The sequence below is a fragment of the Bufo gargarizans genome, chromosome 7, assembly GCF_014858855.1.
Source record: "Bufo gargarizans isolate SCDJY-AF-19 chromosome 7, ASM1485885v1, whole genome shotgun sequence".
Classification (NCBI taxonomy): domain Eukaryota; kingdom Metazoa; phylum Chordata; class Amphibia; order Anura; family Bufonidae; genus Bufo; species Bufo gargarizans.
In genome coordinates, this window is record NC_058086.1 from 13,083,086 (window position 1) to 13,103,721 (window position 20,636).

A 20,636-nucleotide genomic window follows, 5' to 3' on the forward strand; every position below is an offset into this window, starting at 1 on the left:
GACAGCAGAGTTGCCCACATTTTAACCTGTGCGGACTACTGGGTTGCCACCCTGCTGGATACACGCTACAAAGACAATGTGCCCACCTTACTTCCTGCACTGGAGCGTTATAGGAAGATGCGCGAGTACAAGCGCACGTTGGTAGACGCGCTACTGAGAGCATTCCCAAATGTCACAGGGGAACAAGTGGAAGCCCAAGGCCAAGGCAGAGGAGGAGCAAGAGGTTGCCAAGGCAGCTGTGTCACGGCCAGCTCCTCTGAGGGCAGGGTTAGCATGGCAGAGATGTGGAAAAGTTTTGTCAACACGCCACAGCTAACTGCACCACCACCTGATACGCAACGTGTTAGCAGGAGGCAACATTTCACTAACATGGTGGAACAGTACGTGTGCACACCCCTCCACGTACTGACTGATGGTTCGGCCCCATTCAACTTCTGGGTCTCTAAATTGTCCACGTGGCCAGAGCTAGCCTTTTATCCCTTGGAGGTGCTGGCCTGCCCGGCAGCCAGCGTTTTGTCTAAACGTGTATTCGGCACGGCAGGGGGCGTCATTATACACAAACGCAGCCGCCTGTCTACAGCCAATGTGGACAAGCTGACGTTCATAAAAATGAACCAGGCATGGATCCCACAGGACCTGTCCGTCCCTTGTCCAGATTAGACATTAACTACCTCCCCTTAACCATATATTATTGGACTCCAGGGCACTTCCTCATTCAATCCTATTTTTATTTTAATTTTACCATTATATTGCGAGGCTACCCAAAGTTGAATGAACCTCTCCTCTGTCTGGGTGCCAGGGCCTAAATATATGCCAATGGACTGTTCCAATGTTGGGTGACGTGAAGCCTGATTCTCTGCTATGACATGCAGACTAATTCTCTGCTGACATGAAGCCAGATCCTCTGTTACGGGACCTCTCTTCTCTGCCTGGGTGCTGGGCCTAAATATCTGACAATGGACTGTTGCAGTGGTGGCTGACGTGAAGCCTGATTTTCTGCTATGACATGCAGACTGATTCTCTGCTGACATGAAGCCAGATTGTCTGTTACGGGACCTCTCTCCTCTGCCTGGGTGCTGGGCCTAAATATATGCCAATGGACTGTTGCAGTGGTGGCTGACGTGAAGCCTCATTCTCTGCTATGACATGCAGACTAATTCTCTGCTGACATGAAGACAGATTGTCTGTTACGGGACCTCTCTCCTCTGCCTGGGTGCTGGGCCTAAATATATGCCAATGGACTGTTGCAGTGGTGGCTGACGTGAAGCCTCATTCTCTGCTATGACATGCAGACTAATTCTCTGCTGACATGAAGCCAGATTGTCTGTTACGGGACCTCTCTCCTCTGCCTGGGTGCTGGGCCTAAATTTATGACAATGGACTGTTGCAGTGGTGGGTGACGTGAAGCCTGATTCTCTGCTATGACATGCAGACTGATTCTCTGCTGACATGAAGCCAGATTGTCTGTTACGGGACCTCTCTCCTCTGCCTGGGTGCTGGGCCTAAATTTATGACAATGGACTGTTGCAGTGGTGGCTGACGTGAAGCCTGATTCTCTGCTATGACATGCAGACTGATTCTCTGCTGACATGAAGCCAGATCCTCTGTTACGGGACCTCTCTCCTCTGCCTGGGTGCTGGGCCTAAATTTATGAAAATGGACTGTTGCAGTGGTGGGTGACGTGAAGCCTGATTCTCTGCTATGACATGAAGACTGATTCTCTGCTGACATGAAGCCAGATTGTCTGTTACGGGACCTCTCTCCTCTGCCTGGGTGCTGGGCCTAAATTTATGACAATGGACTGTTGCAGTGGTGGCTGACGTGAAGCCTGATTCTCTGCTATGACATGCAGACTGATTCTCTGCTGACATGAAGCCAGATCCTCTGTTACGGGACCTCTCTCCTCTGCCTGGGTGCTGGGCCTAAATTTATGAAAATGGACTGTTGCAGTGGTGGGTGACGTGAAGCCTGATTCTCTGCTATGACATGAAGACTGATTCTCTGCTGACATGAAGCCAGATTCTCTGTTACGGGACCTCTCTCCTCTGCCTGGGTGCCGGGGCCTAAATATCTGAGAATGGACTGTTCCAGTGGTGGGTGACGGGAAGCCAGATTCTCTGCTATGGGACCTCTCTCCAATTGATTTTGGTTAATTTTTATTTATTTAATTTTTATTTTTATTCATTTCCCTATCCACATTTGTTTGCAGGGGATTTACCTACATGTTGCTGCCTTTTGCAGCCCTCTAGCCCTTTCCTGGGCTGTTTTTACAGCCGTTTTAGTGCCGAAAAGTTCGGGTCCCCATTGACTTCAATGGGGTTCGGGTTCGGGACGAAGTTCGGATCGGGTTAGGATCCCGAACCCGAACATTTCCGGGAAGTTCGGCCGAACTTCTCGAACTCGAACATCCAGGTGTTCGCTCAACTCTAGTCATTAGGGATGCTGATGGACTCCTTATCTCTGCTTTCTGACATTATAAACAGTCATTATAGCTCAGTTCTTATCTTACTGATAAGAATGTGTCTTAAATAAGTGTTTATTACCTCTTGGTAGTTTAGAGATAAGGTTTATTAAATTGGCGGTCCCCAACCGCTGGGCTGTGGCCCAGGACCAGGCCCTGGAAGATTGTTTGCTGGGTCGCAGAGGAGAGAGGAGCAGATATGCCAGGCGCATGCTTGCAACGCACACATCAGAGTGGCCAGAGTCAGTGGAGAAGAAGGGAGGAACGGAGGGAGGGAATCCCTCCCACCCATGACATGGCCGCTGCAGAGCCCAATAAAATGAGCGTGCTTTGATGCTGCCCATACCACTGCCACCAATGAATGTGTGGCTAATATTAAAGTAGGAGGAGGGACGGGGGAGGGTTTACCGCTGCGCCGTCTCTGCTAGTGTGCTCGGAGAATGGCAGCAGCGGTCTTGTCTTGTGTTCTCCACTCCCCAGTCATTAGTGCTCTGAAAAGCAGCCGGCGCAGGTACCTGGCCCACACCCCGTCCTACACACTGCAAGGTTATTAGCCTGCCTCAAAATAAAGGTAGGCAAAAAACATATATCAGGCAGCCAGCAAGATTTGGGTTTAATGTGACTCATTAACCGCAATATTGCCAGTAGCCATAATTTTAGAAGATGGGGTCACCTATTATTAATCTGAGGTACATGGTGCTATTACATTAGTGCCCCCATGTACCTGACATTAAAAGCAAGTGGCCCCAAGCACCTCATAAGATAATGGGCAACATTGTGCTAACTATTGATGTGAGGTACACATGATGAGGTCACTTACTATTAATGTGAGGCACATGCAGGTCCAAATTGATAAATTGATAAAACAATGTGCCTCATGTTAACAGCAAGTTACTCCAGCCTGTATCTGATGCCATTAACCCCATCATTATATAGTGTTATATATTTTAATGTGCACCTTGTGTTTTGTTATGCGTGTGAATCAGTCAGCGCCGACCAGCACCCCCTAAGCCCCACCCCAGAACCCGCCACCCCACCCCATCCGGTCTCTGGGAAAATTGTCTTGCATGAAACTGGTCCTTGGTGCAAAAAAGGTTGGGCACCACTGTATTAGATGACTGGCACAAAGTGAAAGTGAAAGTACCAGAAAACCAGTTAACCCTTTGTGACAGAATGGCTCCATATATTTAAATGAGTAAAATGCAATCATAAACAAAAATTGCCTCCAAAGGTGTACATAGGCATTAACATGTATTTTTACGGCTCTAGTCTGCCAATGGTGGATTGAAAATGCCATGGTGGCTACAAACCTCATTAATAATCCTGTCAACCATGATGGTATGAAAGGTAACACGAGCAGTTAAACATAGCATGGAAAGTTTAAATCAATAATGGTGATGTAAATTAGATTGTAGATCTTCTGATGGCTCAAAAGGGCTCTCAGAATCCAAATCAGTTCTTAGTTCCACCTCCTCTCCCTTTCTCAGTTAATTACCGGTTTCTAAAACCTTAATTGGTAAATTAGAAAGTCCCCAACATTAAACAGACAAGAGCTTTTCATATGATAGTAACACTAAACATTATCCTTCTGTTGGATCGTAAAAGAACAGAGTTTGAGCTTCAAAGCAGAATCAGAAATTATTGAGCCCATTTTTGCACAGAGAAAGTTGCCAGATTAATGACATTTGGAAAGGCAGCCATCTGTTTACCGACAAATCCTGATATGAATGGAGTGCATTCTTGTTGGAATTGGAATACTACAGGGGCCGTGGACTACATGTGATCACTTTCTTCTCTGGAAATTTCATAAATAATTAAAGGTCTGAGGGTTTATCCTATGATTTATTGCCTAGTCACCGGATTGGTGATAAATATGCAGTAGGAACGATGGAGGTCTGACTACTGTGACCCCCAGGAATCCTGAGAAAAGGGCTGTAGTGCACATGTTGGTTCGCCCCTTCATTCACTAACTAAGCATTGTCTACCTCAGTCCCATAGAAGTGGACCGACAAGTGCACTACTGCGCAATAATAATGGGGAACTTGGGAACCATGTTCTTGGGATCACTGGGGATCCTAGTGGTCAGAAATTTATCACCTATGCTCCTGGGAATAGGTAATATCTGTGGTTCATGGGATATCCCCTTTAAGGCCTCTTTTTGTTTACGTTGTGTTTACGTTTCTAATTACATAGAAGAAATTGGGCTGGGCATAACATTTTCAATAGATGGTTCCGCAAAAACAGAGCGGATACGGAAGACATACGGATGCATTTCCGTATGTGTTCTGTTTTTTTGCTGACCCATTGACTTGAATGGAGCCAGGGAAAGTCATTTGCGGGAAATAATAGGACATGTTCTATCTTTCAACGGAACAGAAAAATGGAAATACGGAAATGGAATGCAAACGGAGTACATTCCGTTTTTTTTTTTTTTGCGGAACCACTGAAATAAATGGTTCCCTATACGGAATGCAAAAAACAGTAAATGACATAGAAGAGGTTTGTGTCGGGTGAGGGAGAGCATCGAGTCTGAGTCCCGATGCGACACAAGGCAGCCCGATGCCGTGCAGAGGCTGCCCAATGCCTTGCACGGCATCGGGAACTGCCTTCTACGGGAGCCAAGGGTCTCCTAGGCAACCTGTTAGTGTATGACTCAGTGTCATACACTAATAGGCAATGCATTACAATTTTATAATAAAAAACAGAAAAAAACAGAAAAAAAACCCACACATATTAGGTATTGCCGCATCCGTAATGACCGGCTCTATAAATATATCTTATGATCCACCCTGTCCGATAAACACCATAAAAAAAATAAAAATAAAAACAGTGTAAAAAAAAGCAATTTTTGTCACCTTACATCACAAAAAGTGCAACACCAAGCGATCAAAAAGGCGTATGTCCCACAAAATGGTATCAATAAAACCGTCACCTCATCCCGCAATAAATTAGCCCCTGCCTAAGACAATCGCCCAAAAAATTAAAAAACTATAGCTCTCAGAACATGCAGACACTAAAACATCAACTTTTATTGTGCTAAAGTGAAAAAAAACAAAAACAAGTATGCATATTAGGTATCGCCACGTCCGTAACAAACAGCTCTATAAAAATATCCCATGACCTAACCACTCAGGTAAACACCGTAAAAAAAAATGCAACAGCAAGTGATCAAAAAGGCGTTTACCCCCCAATAAAGTACCAATCAGACCGTCACCTCATCCCGCAAAAAATTAGACCCTACCTGAGAGAATGGGTCAAAAAATAAAAAAGCTATGGCTCTCAGACTATGAGACACTAAAATATGATTATTTTTTGCTTAAAAACTGCTATTATTGTGTTAAAGATAAGGTATTGCCACGTGCGTAACGATTTGCTCTATAAAAAAGTCACATGACCTAACCCCTTGGTTAAACGCTGTAAAAATAAAAAATAAAAACGGTGCCAAAACATCCATTTTTTGGTTACCTTGCCTCACAAAAAACTTAATATCGAGCAATAAAAAATCATATGTACCCCAAAATAGTACCAATAAAAGTGGCATCTTATCTCGTAGTTTCCAAAATGTGGTCACTTTTTTGAGTTTCTACTGTAGGGGTGCATCAGGGGGGCTTCAAATGGGACATGGCATCTAAAAACCAGTTCAGCTAAATTTGCCTTCCAAAAACCATATGGCGTTCCTTTTCTTCTGCGCCCTGCCGTGTGCCCGTACAGCAGTTTACGATCACATGTCGGGTGTTTCTGTAAACCGCAGAATCATGGTAATAAATATTGAGTTTTATTTGGCTGTTAACCCTTGCTTTGCTACTGGTAAAAAGGGATTAAAATGTAAAATTTGCCAAAAAAGTGAAATTCTGAAATTTCATCTCCATTTTCCATCAATTCTTGGGGAACACCTAAAGGGTTAAGAAAGTTAGCAAAATCAGTTTTGTATACCTTGAGGGGTGTAGTTTCTAAAATGTTTTTTTTTATGGAAGGTGCTGTTTTTAGGCCCAAGTTGGGTGCTTTGGTGTAGGTTATGAGTGGGTTGGTGGGGACCAGTGAACCTATTGTCTTATCTCTCTGTAAATGGTGCCAGTGTTTTTTAATACTATTTTCTACTTTTTTGTATTGGACATTGCATGGTAATATAATACGTTGTGATGTGTCTTCCTCTCTGGTTTTGTCAGGCTGCCTGTTTTGAGTGTTAAAGAAGGTCGGTCTTTGTAAGTCCCTGACTTTGACTAGGCTGTTCTCTATTTCGTCTGAGACCTGTACAACTAATCTGCCTGCCACATAACTTTTTAACAAACTCTCACCATCTTACACAACCTACTTGCGATCTTATGCATTAATCTTTGCATTTTAAACGCATCTACCTATTTTTTATGCCCCAACCATTATTGACATTATGCATTAATTTATGAACTATATATGGACCCTGCTATACCACAAACAGTACCTAACACTGTGCACCATAACTACTACTCCAACACACTATACAGTGGATTATTCTCGGACATACAGGCACAAATCACTTTGACCACCAAACATGGCTGATACACTAAGACTTTCTCTTCTTCTCCCTCCCCCCCCCCCCCACCTTTCTGGAATACTACACATTTTACATTTTTTTCCTGGACTACTATAAGACTATCTCTATCCGGAATTCTGAACTATTTTTTGTACTATTTTTGTACTATTTTTGTACTATTTTTATACGATTTTTATATTATTTTTATTTAATTGTATACATACCCTTATCGCTACCCCTGGCATTATACCTCTAATGCCATTTAAGGTCAATAAATTAGTTTTTTTATACACTGATTCCTTCCGCCTCTCATTCTTCTTCCTTCACTGGATCCCAGATATTGAGTGTGCCAGTCTGCTTAAAGTATACCTGTAAATTCAGTGGAGTTTTCTGAATAAGCTGTTGTTAGTGTACATGAAGAATAACAATATATCATTATATTAATTGTATTTTTCACCAGTTTCCCCTCTGTAGGCGCCAGCTCTCATTTTCAGTTTCCCCTAAGCTAGTGGATAGAGACTAGCTGTTACAATGTCTGCCATGCACTGCACACAGAAATTAGTAGAGGTTCTCTTCCTCTGTCACTATCTCATAGTGACAGAGGAGAACTCATCTCAAATACAGAGAAAGAACAGTATAATTGAAGACAAATATTGAGAAGTACTGAGCAGTGTAGATGTGAATCCACTAGCTGTGAGACAGGAAAACACTAGTATCTGCAGCAGCATGTATGTGTGTGTGTGTGTCGCTCTCTCTGCTTCTCTCTTACTCTGCTCCTCCAAACCCCTCCATACACTTCTATGGGCAGCAAGTAATTTTATCTTTCAATGAGCTGAAAATTTTGTCTTGTCTCTCAAAACATATTTAGCACTGAATTCATGGTTAGGGATGAGCGAACTCGAACTGTATAGTTCGGGTTCGTACCGAATTTTGGGGTGTCCGTGACACGGACCCGAACCCGGACATTTTCGTAAAAGTCCGGGTTCGGGTTCGGTGTTCGTCGCTTTCTTGGCGCTTTTGTGACGCTTTCTTGGCGCTTTTTGAAAGGCTGCAAAGCAGCCAATCAACAAGCGTCATACTACTTGCCCCAAGAGGCCATCACAGCCATGCCTACTATTGGCATGGCTGTGATTGGCCAGAGCACCATGTGACCCAGCCTCTATTTAAGCTGGAGTCACATAGCGCCGCCCGTCACTCTGCTCTGATTAGCGTAGGGAGAGGTTGCGGCTGCGACAGTAGGGCGAGATTAGGCAGATTAACTCCTCCAAAGGACTTGATTAACTGATCGATCTGCAGCTGTGGATCATTGAGCTGCTGATCCTCAATTGCTCACTGTTTTTAGGCTGCCCAGACCGTTTGTCAGTCACATTTTTCTGGGGTGATCGGCGGCCATTTTGTGTCTTGTGGTGCGCCAGCACAAGCTGCGACCAAGTGCATTTAACCCTCAATGGTGTGGTTGTTTTTTGGCTAAAGCCTACATCAGGGTGAAGCTGTCACACCAAGTGCATTTAACCAGCAATAGTCTGTTTATTTTTTGGCCATATACTACATCAGGGGCAAGCTGCGCCTGTCACCAAGTGCATTTAACCCTCAATGGTGCGTTTGTTTTTTGGCTAAAGCCTACATCAGGGTGAAGCTGTCACACCAAGTGCATTTAACCAGCAATAGTCTGTTTATTTTTTGGCCATATACTACATCAGGGGCAAGCTGCGCCCGTCACCAAGTGCATTTAACCCTCAGTAGTGTGGTTGGTCAAGCTATCACACCAAGTGCATTTAACCAGCAATAGTCTGTTCATTTTTTGGCCATATACTAAATCAGGGGCAAGCTGCGCCCGTCACCAAGTGCATTTAACCAGCAATAGTCTGTTCATTTTTTGGCCATATACTACATCAGGGGCAAGCTGCGCCCGTCACCAAGTGCATTTAACCCTCAGTAGTGTGGTTGGTCAAGCTGTGACACCAAGTGCATTTAACCAGCAATAGTCTGTTAATTTTTTGGCCATATACTACATCAGGGGCAAGCTGCGCCCATCACCAAGTGCATTTAACCAGCAATAGTGTGGTTATTTTTTGGCCATATCCCAGTCTAATTCTGTCACTAAATCCATACCGGTCACCCAGCGCCTAAATACTAGGCCTCAAATTTATATCCCACTAAATCTCTCGTTACCGCTGTCCTGTTGTGGCTGGGAAAGTTATTTAGTGTCCGTCAAAGCACATTTTTTGTTCTGGGTTGAAATACAATTCCCAATTTAGCAATTTAAAAATTTAGTGGTTTCTGCTGTATCAGAGCTATTTGAAATCTATCCCTAAAAGGGTATATAATATTCAAGGTGCACATAGGGACATTCAGAATAACTTCACACACCCGCTACTGTGCATTTCCAAGTCTAATTCTGTCACTAAACCCATACCTGTCACCCAGCGCCTAAATACTAGGCCTCAAATTCATATCCAGCTAAATCTGTCGTTAGTGCTGTAGCTGGGCGAGTTATTTAGTGTCCGTTCAAGCACATTTCTTGTTCTGGGTTGAAATACAATTCCCAATTTAGCAATTTCATAATTTAGTGGTTTCTGCTATATCAGAGCTATTTGAAATCTATCCCTAAAAGGGTAGATCATATTGAAGGTGCACATAGGGACATTCAGAATAACTTCACACACCCGCTACTGTGCATTTCCAAGTCTAATTCTGTCACTAAACCCATACCTGTCACCCAGCGCCTAAATACTAGGCCTCAAATTTATATCCAGCTAAATCTGTCCTTAGTGCTGTAGCTGGGCGAGTTATTTAGTGTCCGTTCAAGCACATTTCTTGTTCTGGGTTGAAATACAATTCCCAATTTAGCAATTTCATAATTTAGTGGTTTCTGCTATATCAGAGCTATTTGAAATCTATCCCTAAAAGGGTAGATCATATTGAAGGTGCACATAGGGACATTCAGAATAACTTCACACACCCGCTACTGTGCATTTCCAAGTCTAATTCTGTCACTAAACCCATACCTGTCACCCAGCGCCTAAATACTAGGCCTCAAATTTATATCCAGCTAAATCTGTCCTTAGTGCTGTAGCTGGGCGAGTTATTTAGTGTCCGTTCAAGCACATTTCTTGTTCTGGGTTGAAATACAATTCCCAATTTAGCAATTTCATAATTTAGTGGTTTCTGCTATATCAGAGCTATTTGAAATCTATCCCTAAAAGGGTAGATCATATTGAAGGTGCACATAGGGACATTCGGAATAACTTCACACACCCGCTACTGTGCATTTCCAAGTCTAATTCTGTCACTAAACCCATACCTGTCACCCAGCGCCTAAATACTAGGCCTCAAATTTATATCCAGCTAAATCTGTCCTTAGTGCTGTAGCTGGGCGAGTTATTTAGTGTCCGTTCAAGCACATTTCTTGTTCTGGGTTGAAATACAATTCCCAATTTAGCAATTTCATAATTTAGTGGTTTCTGCTATATCAGAGCTATTTGAAATCTATCCCTAAAAGGGTATATAATATTCAAGGTGCACATTGGGTCATTCAGAATAACTTCACACACACCCGCTACTGTGTATTTCTAAGTCTAATTCTGTCACTAAACCCATACCTGTCACCCAGCGCCTAAATACTAGGCCTCAAATTTATATCCTGCTAAATCTCTCGTTAACGCTGTCCTGTTGTGGCTGGGAAAGTTATTTAGTGTCCGTCAAAGAACATTTTTTGTTCTGGGTTGAAATACAATTCCCAATTTAGCAATTTCATAATTTAGTGGTTTCTGCTATATCAGAGCTATTTGAAATCTATCCCTAAAAGGGTATATAATATTCAAGGTGCACATTGGGTCATTCAGAATAACTTCACACACACCCGCTACTGTGTATTTCTAAGTCTAATTCTGTCACTAAACCCATACCTGTCACCCAGCGCCTAAATACTAGGCCTCAAATTTATATCCTGCTAAATCTCTCGTTAACGCTGTCCTGTTGTGGCTGGGAAAGTTATTTAGTGTCCGTCAAAGCACATTTTTTGTTCTGGGTTGAAATACAATTCCCAATTTAGCAATTTCATAATTTAGTGGTTTCTGCTATATCAGAGCTATTTGAAATCTATCCCTAAAAGGGTATATAATATTCAAGGTGCACATTGGGTCATTCAGAATAACTTCACACACACACGCTTCTGTGCATTTCCAAGTCTAATTCTGTCACTAAATCCATACCGGTCACCCAGCGCCTAAATACTAGGCCTCAAATTTATATCCCGCTGAATTTGAATACAATACATTGGGCCAAATAATATATTTGTTGTTGTGGTGAACCATAACAATGAGAAAAACATCTAGTAAGGGACGCGGACGTGGACATGGTCGTGGTGGTGTTAGTGGACCCTCTGGTGCTGGGAGAGGACGTGGCCGCTCTGCCACATCCACACGTCCTAGTGTACCAACTACCTCAGGTCCCAGTAGCCGCCAGAATTTACAGCGATATATGGTGGGGCCCAATGCCGTTCTAAGGATGGTAAGGCCTGAGCAGGTACAGGCATTAGTCAATTGGGTGGCCGACAGTGGATCCAGCACGTTCACATTATCTCCCACCCAGTCTTCTGCAGAAAGCGCACAGATGGCGCCTGAAAACCAACCCCATCAGTCTGTCACATCACCCCCATGCATACCAGGGAAACTGTCTCAGCCTCAAGTTATGCAGCAGTCTCTTATGCTGTTTGAAGACTCCGCTGGCAGGGTTTCCCAAGGGCATCCACCTAGCCCTTCCCCAGCGGTGAAAGACATAGAATGCACTGACGCACAACCACTTATGTTTCCTGATGATGAGGACATGGGAATACCACCTCAGCATGTCTCTGATGATGACGAAACACAGGTGCCAACTGCTGCGTCTTTCTGCAGTGTGCAGACTGAACAGGAGGTCAGGGATCAAGACTGGGTGGAAGACGATGCAGGGGACGATGAGGTCCTAGACCCCACATGGAATGAAGGTCGTGCCACTGACTTTCACAGTTCGGAGGAAGAGGCAGTGGTGAGACCGAGCCAACAGCGTAGCAAAAGAGGGAGCAGTGGGCAAAAGCAGAACACCCGCCGCCAAGAGACTCCGCCTGCTACTGACCGCCGCCATCTGGGACCGAGCACCCCAAAGGCAGCTTCAAGGAGTTCCCTGGCATGGCACTTCTTCAAACAATGTGCTGACGACAAGACCCGAGTGGTTTGCACGCTGTGCCATCAGAGCCTGAAGCGAGGCATTAACGTTCTGAACCTGAGCACAACCTGCATGACCAGGCACCTGCATGCAAAGCATGAACTGCAGTGGAGTAAACACCTTAAAACCAAGGAAGTCACTCAGGCTCCCCCTGCTACCTCTTCTGCTGCTGCCGCCTCGGCCTATTCTGCTGCTGCCGCCTCGGCCTCTTCCTCCGCCTCTGGAGGAACGTTGGCACCTGCCGCCCAGCAAACAGGGGATGTACCACCAACACCACCACCACCACCTCCGTCACCAAGCGTCTCAACCATGTCACACGCCAGCGTTCAGCTCTCCATCTCACAAACATTTGATAGAAAGCGTAAATTCCCACCTAGCCACCCTCGATCCCTGGCCCTGAATGCCAGCATTTCTAAACTACTGGCCTATGAAATGCTGTCATTTAGGCTGGTGGACACAGACAGCTTCAAACAGCTCATGTCGCTTGCTGTCCCACAGTATGTTGTTCCCAGCCGGCACTACTTCTCCAAGAGAGCCGTGCCTTCCCTGCACAACCAAGTATCCGATAAAATCAAGTGTGCACTGCGCAACGCCATCTGTAGCAAGGTCCACCTAACCACAGATACGTGGACCAGTAAGCACGGCCAGGGACGCTATATCTCCCTAACTGCACACTGGGTAAATGTAGTGGCAGCTGGGCCCCAGGCGGAGAGCTGTTTGGCGCACGTCCTTCCGCCGCCAAGGATCGCAGGGCAACATTCTTTGCCTCCTGTTGCCACCTCCTCCTTCTCGGCTTCCTCCTCCTCTTCTTCCACCTGCTCATCCAGTCAGCCACACACCTTCACCACCAACTTCAGCACAGCCCGGGGTAAACGTCAGCAGGCCATTCTGAAACTCATATGTTTGGGGGACAGGCCCCACACCGCACAGGAGTTGTGGCGGGGTATTGAACAACAGACCGACGAGTGGTTGCTGCCGGTGAGCCTCAAGCCCGGCCTGGTGGTGTGTGATAATGGGCGAAATCTCGTTGCAGCTCTGGGACTAGCCAATTTGACGCACATCCCTTGCTTGGCGCATGTGCTGAATTTGGTGGTGCAGAAGTTCATTCACAACTACCCCGACATGTCAGAGCTGCTGCATAAAGTGCGGGCCGTCTGTTCGCGCTTCCGGCGTTCACATCCTGCTGCTGCTCGCCTGTCTGCGCTACAGCGTAACTTCGGCCTTCCCGCTCACCGCCTCATATGCGACGTGCCCACCAGGTGGAACTCCACCTTGCACATGCTGGACAGACTGTGCGAGCAGCAGCAGGCCATAGTGGAGTTTCAGCTGCAGCACGCACGGGTCAGTCGCACTACAGAACAGCACCACTTCACCACCAATGACTGGGCCTCCATGCGAGACCTGTGTGCCCTGTTGCGCTGTTTCGAGTACTCCACCAACATGGCCAGTGGCGATGACACCGTTATCAGCGTTACAATACCACTTCTATGTCTCCTTGAGAAAACACTTAGGGCGATGATGGAAGAGGAGGTGGCCCAGGAGGAGGAGGAGGAGGAAGAGGAAGAGGGGTCATTTTTAGCACTTTCAGGCCAGTCTCTTCGAAGTGACTCAGAGGGAGGTTTTTGGCAACAGCAGAGGCCAGGTACAAATGTGGCCAGCCAGGGCCCACTACTGGAGGACGAGGAGGACGAGGATGAGGAGGAGGTGGAGGAGGATGAGGATGAAGCATGGTCACAGCGGGGTGGCACCCAACGCAGCTCGGGTCCATCACTGGTGCGTGGCTGGGGGGAAAGGCAGGACGATGACGATACGCCTCCCACAGAGGACAGCTTGTCCTTACCCCTGGGCAGCCTGGCACACATGAGCGACTACATGCTGCAGTGCCTGCGCAACGACAGCAGAGTTGCCCACATTTTAACCTGTGCGGACTACTGGGTTGCCACCCTGCTGGATCCACGCTACAAAGACAATGTGCCCACCTTACTTCCTGCACTGGAGCGTGATAGGAAGATGCGCGAGTACAAGCGCACGTTGGTAGACGCGCTACTGAGAGCATTCCCAAATGTCACAGGGGAACAAGTGGAAGCCCAAGGCCAAGGCAGAGGAGGAGCAAGAGGTCGCCAAGGCAGCTGTGTCACGGCCAGCTCCTCTGAGGGCAGGGTTAGCATGGCAGAGATGTGGAAAACTTTTGTCAACACGCCACAGCTAACTGCACCACCACCTGATACGCAACGTGTTAGCAGGAGGCAACATTTCACTAACATGGTGGAACAGTACGTGTGCACACCCCTCCACGTACTGACTGATGGTTCGGCCCCATTCAACTTCTGGGTCTCTAAATTGTCCACGTGGCCAGAGCTAGCCTTTTATGCCTTGGAGGTGCTGGCCTGCCCGGCAGCCAGCGTTTTGTCTGAACGTGTATTCAGCACGGCAGGGGGCGTCATTACAGACAAACGCAGCCGCCTGTCTACAGCCAATCTGGACAAGCTGACGTTCATAAAAATGAACCAGGCATGGATCCCACAGGACCTGTCCGTCCCTTGTCCAGATTAGACATTAACTACCTCCCCATAACCATATATTATTGGACTCCAGGGCACTTCCTCATTCAATCCTATTTTTATTTTCATTTTACCATTATATTGCGAGGCTACCCAAAGTTGAATGAACCTCTCCTCTGCCTGTGTGCTAGGCCTAAATATATGCCAATGGACTGTTGCAGTGGTGGCTGACATGAAGCCTGATTCTCTGCTATGACATGCAGACTAATTCTCTGCTGACATGAAGCCAGATTGTCTGTTACGGGACCTCTCTCCTCTGCCTGGGTGCTGGGCCTAAATTTATGACAATGGACTGTTGCAGTGGTGGCTGACGTGAAGCCTGATTCTCTGCTATGACATGCAGACTGATTCTCTGCTGACATGAAGCCAGATTGTCTGTTACGGGACCTCTCTGCTCTGCCTGTGTGCTAGGCCTAAATATATGCCAATGGACTGTTGCAGTGGTGGGTGACGTGAAGCCTCATTCTCTGCTATGACATGCAGACTGATTCTCTGCTGACATGAAGCCAGATCGTCTGTTACGGGACCTCTCTGCTCTGCCTGTGTGCTAGGCCTAAATATATGCCAATGGACTGTTGCAGTGGTGGGTGACGTGAAGCCTCATTCTCTGCTATGACATGCAGACTGATTCTCTGCTGACATGAAGCCAGATCGTCTGTTACGGGACCTCTCTGCTCTGCCTGTGTGCTAGGCCTAAATATATGCCAATGGACTGTTGCAGTGGTGGGTGACGTGAAGCCTCATTCTCTGCTATGACATGCAGACTGATTCTCTGCTGTCATGAAGCCAGATTGTCTGTTACGGGACCTCTCTGCTCTGCCTGTGTGCTAGGCCTAAATATATGCCAATGGACTGTTGCAGTGGTGGGTGACGTGAAGCCTCATTCTCTGCTATGACATGCAGACTGATTCTCTGCTGACATGAAGCCAGATCCTCTGTTACGGGACCTCTCTCCTCTGCCTGTGTGTGTGCTGGGCCTAAATATATGCCATGGACTGTTGCAGTGGTGGCTGACGTGAAGCCTCATTCTCTGCTATGACATGCAGACTGATTCTCTGCTGACATGAAGCCAGATCGTCTGTTACGGGACCTCTCTGCTCTGCCTGTGTGCTAGGCCTAAATATATGCCAATGGACTGTTGCAGTGGTGGGTGACGTGAAGCCTCATTCTCTGCTATGACATGCAGACTGATTCTCTGCTGTCATGAAGCCAGATTGTCTGTTACGGGACCTCTCTGCTCTGCCTGTGTGCTAGGCCTAAATATATGCCAATGGACTGTTGCAGTGGTGGGTGACGTGAAGCCTCATTCTCTGCTATGACATGCAGACTGATTCTCTGCTGACATGAAGCCAGATCCTCTGTTACGGGACCTCTCTCCTCTGCCTGTGTGTGTGCTGGGCCTAAATATATGCCAATGGACTGTTGCAGTGGTGGCTGACGTGAAGCCTCATTCTCTGCTATGACATGCAGACTGATTCTCTGCTGACATGAAGCCAGATTCTCTGTTACGGGACCTCTCTCCTCTGCCTGTGTGTGTGCTGGGCCTAAATATATGCCAATGGACTGTTGCAGTGGTGGCTGACGTGAAGCCTCATTCTCTGCTATGACATGCAGACTGATTCTCTGCTGACATGAAGCCAGATTCTCTGTTACGGGACCTCTCTCCTCTGCCTGTGTGTGTGCTGGGCCTAAATATATGCCAATGGACTGTTGCAGTGGTGGCTGACGTGAAGCCTCATTCTCTGCTATGACATGCAGACTAATTCTCTGCTGACATGAAGACAGATTCTCTGTTACGGGACCTCCCTCCTCTGCCTGGGTGCTGGGCCTAAATATATGCCAATGGACTGTTGCAGTGGTGGCTGACGTGAAGCCTCATTCTCTGCTATGACATGCAGACTAATTCTCTGCTGACATGAAGACAGATTCTCTGTTACGGGACCTCTCTCCTCTGCCTGTGTGTGTGCTGGGCCTAAATATATGCCAATGGACTGTTGCAGTGGTGGCTGACGTGAAGCCTCATTCTCTGCTATGACATGCAGACTGATTCTCTGCTGACATGAAGCCAGATTCTCTGTTACGGGACCTCTCTCCTCTGCCTGTGTGTGTGCTGGGCCTAAATATATGCCAATGGACTGTTGCAGTGGTGGCTGACGTGAAGCCTCATTCTCTGCTATGACATGCAGACTAATTCTCTGCTGACATGAAGACAGATTCTCTGTTACGGGACCTCCCTCCTCTGCCTGGGTGCTGGGCCTAAATATATGCCAATGGACTGTTGCAGTGGTGGCTGACGTGAAGCCTCATTCTCTGCTATGACATGCAGACTGATTCTCTGCTGACATGAAGACAGATTCTCTGTTACGGGACCTCTCTCCTCTGCCTGTGTGTGTGCTGGGCCTAAATATATGCCAATAGGACTGTTGCAGTGGTGGCTGACGTGAAGCCTCATTCTCTGCTATGACATGCAGACTGATTCTCTGCTGACATGAAGCCAGATTCTCTGTTATGGGACCTCTCTCCTCTGCCTGTGTGTGTGCTGGGCCTAAATATATGCCAATGGACTGTTGCAGTGGTGGCTGACGTGAAGCCTCATTCTCTGCTATGACATGCAGACTAATTCTCTGCTGACATGAAGACAGATTCTCTGTTACGGGACCTCCCTCCTCTGCCTGGGTGCTGGGCCTAAATATATGCCAATGGACTGTTGCAGTGGTGGCTGACGTGAAGCCTCATTCTCTGCTATGACATGCAGACTAATTCTCTGCTGACATGAAGACAGATTCTCTGTTACGGGACCTCTCTCCTCTGCTTGGGTGCCGGGGCCTAAATATCTGAGAATGGACTGTTCCAGTGGTGGGTGACGGGAAGCCAGATTCTCTGCTATGGAACCTCTCTCCAATTGATTTTGGTTAATTTTTATTTATTTAATTTTTATTTTAATTCATTTCCCTATCCACATTTGTTTGCAGGGGATTTACCTACATGTTGCTGCCTTTTGCAGCCCTCTAGCTCTTTCCTGGGCTGTTTTACAGCCTTTTTAGTGCCGAAAAGTTCGGGTCCCCATTGACTTCAATGGGGTTCGGGTTCGGGACGAAGTTCGGATCGGGTTCGGATCCCGAACCCGAACATTTCCGGGATGTTCGGCCGAACTTCTCGAACCCGAACATCCAGGTGTTCGCTCAACTCTATTCATGGTGAGTCAGGCCAGTTTCACACTAGTGTGTGAGATCTAGCAGGCTGTTTCCTGCCAGATCTCTGTGCATTATGGCATTGCATGAAATTTGTAAGTCTCTATAGTGGGGACCGGTGAAGATCCACCCGCATTCAGGCAAAATGCAGAGAATCCGCCAGAAGAAAACTGCTGCCAGATTTCAAGCGCTAGTGTGAAAGTAGCCTAAACAGTTTAGGAGGTGTTTAGGGACCCAAGTAAGTGGGAAAAGAAGCATTGTTTTCTGATATGATTTATAACAATATGACTTTTATTCATCTTTACAATTGAGTTATGTAAAGTTCATTGCAAGTACAGAAGTCATTCAGAGGGCAATTCCATTTTTGACATCACAAGGACATGCTCAACTATCATGATTAGTGGGGGTCAAACCTCTGGAACCCCAATGATAAGATCAAAAGGAGAGTTATTCCTTCTGCTTATTATCTGCACAATGGTCCCGTTGGCCAATCTACTTGCAATCAACACAACTTTAAGCCAATGGGGCTGTGTTGTGGTTCCTTGCACAGTGGGTGCTCGACAGCACTGCACTGAAGAAGCAGCAGCACTGCACTGTTTTTGTGCCGTTCAGGGGATTGTGGGGCCCCAAGTCATATTCCCCAGGAATATCTAGAGATATGTTATTGCTTACTGTTCTGAGGAAACGCCTTTGAAACAAAAACATAATTTTAAAAATATTGTTGGTCTATTTTTAAATTTTCCATGTGACTGTCCTAGCGATATGCCCCCAATGTCTGATGTGAGGCAACCACTTTAGAAGGCTATCTGTCAGCAGATGTGTACCTCGGAAACTAGCTAACTTGTTACATGTGCACTTGGCAGCTGAAGGCATCTGTGTTGGTTCCATGTCCATATGTGCCCGCACTGGAGAGAAAAATTATGTTTTAATATATGCAAATGAGTCTCTGAAAGCAAAGGGGGTGTTGTTCTTACACTTCTCCACTTTGACGGGGCCAGGCATGATTATGTTTCACTGCCTGGTCCTGCCAATTAAAGTGTACTGCAGAGGGTGCGGCAGTTGCAGAGAGAGCAGAAGCAGAATAAACAAAGCTTCTAGTTGTAACCGAAACGCCCCCGTTGCTCCTAAGGGTTCATTTGCATATATTAAAGCATAATTTTCCTCAGCAATGAAGACACATGAACATGGGACCAACAAAGATGTCTTCAGTTGTCAAGCACACATGTAATAGGTCAGCCAGTTTCATAGGTACAAATCTGCTGACAAATGCCCTTTCAAAGTGGTTGTCTCACCTCAGACATTGGAGGCATATCTCCAGGATGTGCCCCCAATGTCTGATAGGTGCTGTTCCCACCTCTGGGGCCCGCAAAATAAAGGTGGGTGCGTTCAGCTATTTTCAGCAGTCTCATTGAAATGAATAGGGAGTACACCGCTCAAGCATGGCCACCATTCCATTCACTTCTACGAGGCTGAAGAAAATAGCCAAGTCAGTGCTATTTTTGGCCCTCCCAAAGGAATGAATGGAGGGTGGCTGCACATGCGGGGTGCTATTCCCATTCATTTCAATGAGACTGCTGAAAATAACTGAGGGCATCCACCTTTATTTTGCAGGCTACATTTAAAAGATAGGTGCTGGTACAAAGGTGGGACCTGCACCTATCAGACATTGGGGGCATATCATAGCGATATGCCCCCAATGTCTGAGGTGAGACAACCACTTTAAGAAAAACATCCGGTTTTTACACTAACCAAAGAGCTCTCATCAACTGTTGCTATTCTACTTTTGCTGTGTGCACCAAGGCAGGGATAGGAGTTTTATGATTATCCTGAATTAAGCAGTATTAGAGTGAACACCTACAGCATACTATAAAGTAGGAGGCAGGTAACATTTTTACTTTTTCTTATATTCAGGTGCTTGCTGTAAAGCAATTCTCTCTTCAGCTGTTTTTACCACAGCTGAAACAAGATGGCGGCCCTCATAATATTTTAATTAAAATTAAAAAACAAATCAATTAGAAGCAGATTAGAAAAGAAGAGTTTGTTTTAGTACACAATTTTAATTACTTTACTAGTTACTTATCATTTTTCATTTTCCTATGAAATATTCGTAATGAATATGCTACATCTACAAATTCTTGAACAGGAGCAGATTGTTAAGGGCAAATCTTCATTTTAGCAAATAAACTTTATTCTTTGTATAATGAAAATTTAAAGAAAACTATATTTTGGTCAGTGCTTGATGATTTAAAATATTGGTGCTTGCTGTCATTCAGTAGTTGATAGTGTACTTCTAGTGGATAAAACTCTGCACTGGTCATGTGATGGACACACAAGTGCACAGACCATGGCATGACACATGTACTGTAACTGTACTCACCCCTGCACCCGTGTGTCCATCACATGAACAGAAAAGATTTTATCCCTGGGAGAAAACGATAAGGCCTCTTTCACACGGGTGTCGCGTGTGAGGGCCGGACAAGATGCGGGTGCGTTGCGTGAAAATGCCCGATTTTTCAGTGATTGGCATATTTTGGGATCGGTGTTGTATATATTTTATTATTTTCCCTTATAACATGGTTATAAGGGGAAATAATAGCATTCTTAATACAGAATTCTTAGTAAAATGTCCATTGAGGGGTTAAAAATAATAAACAAATTTAACTCACCCCATCCACTTGGTCGCGTAGCGGATCTCCTCTTCTTTCTAC

General features: G+C 46.0%; 1 protein-coding gene across 1 annotated transcript in view; it reads left to right on the forward strand.

The window, feature by feature from the left end:
- The window catches only part of CACNA1I (calcium voltage-gated channel subunit alpha1 I), a 917,463-nt gene that overhangs the window by 563,729 nt on the left and 333,098 nt on the right, over positions 1-20,636 (forward strand). The window lies entirely within an intron of this gene.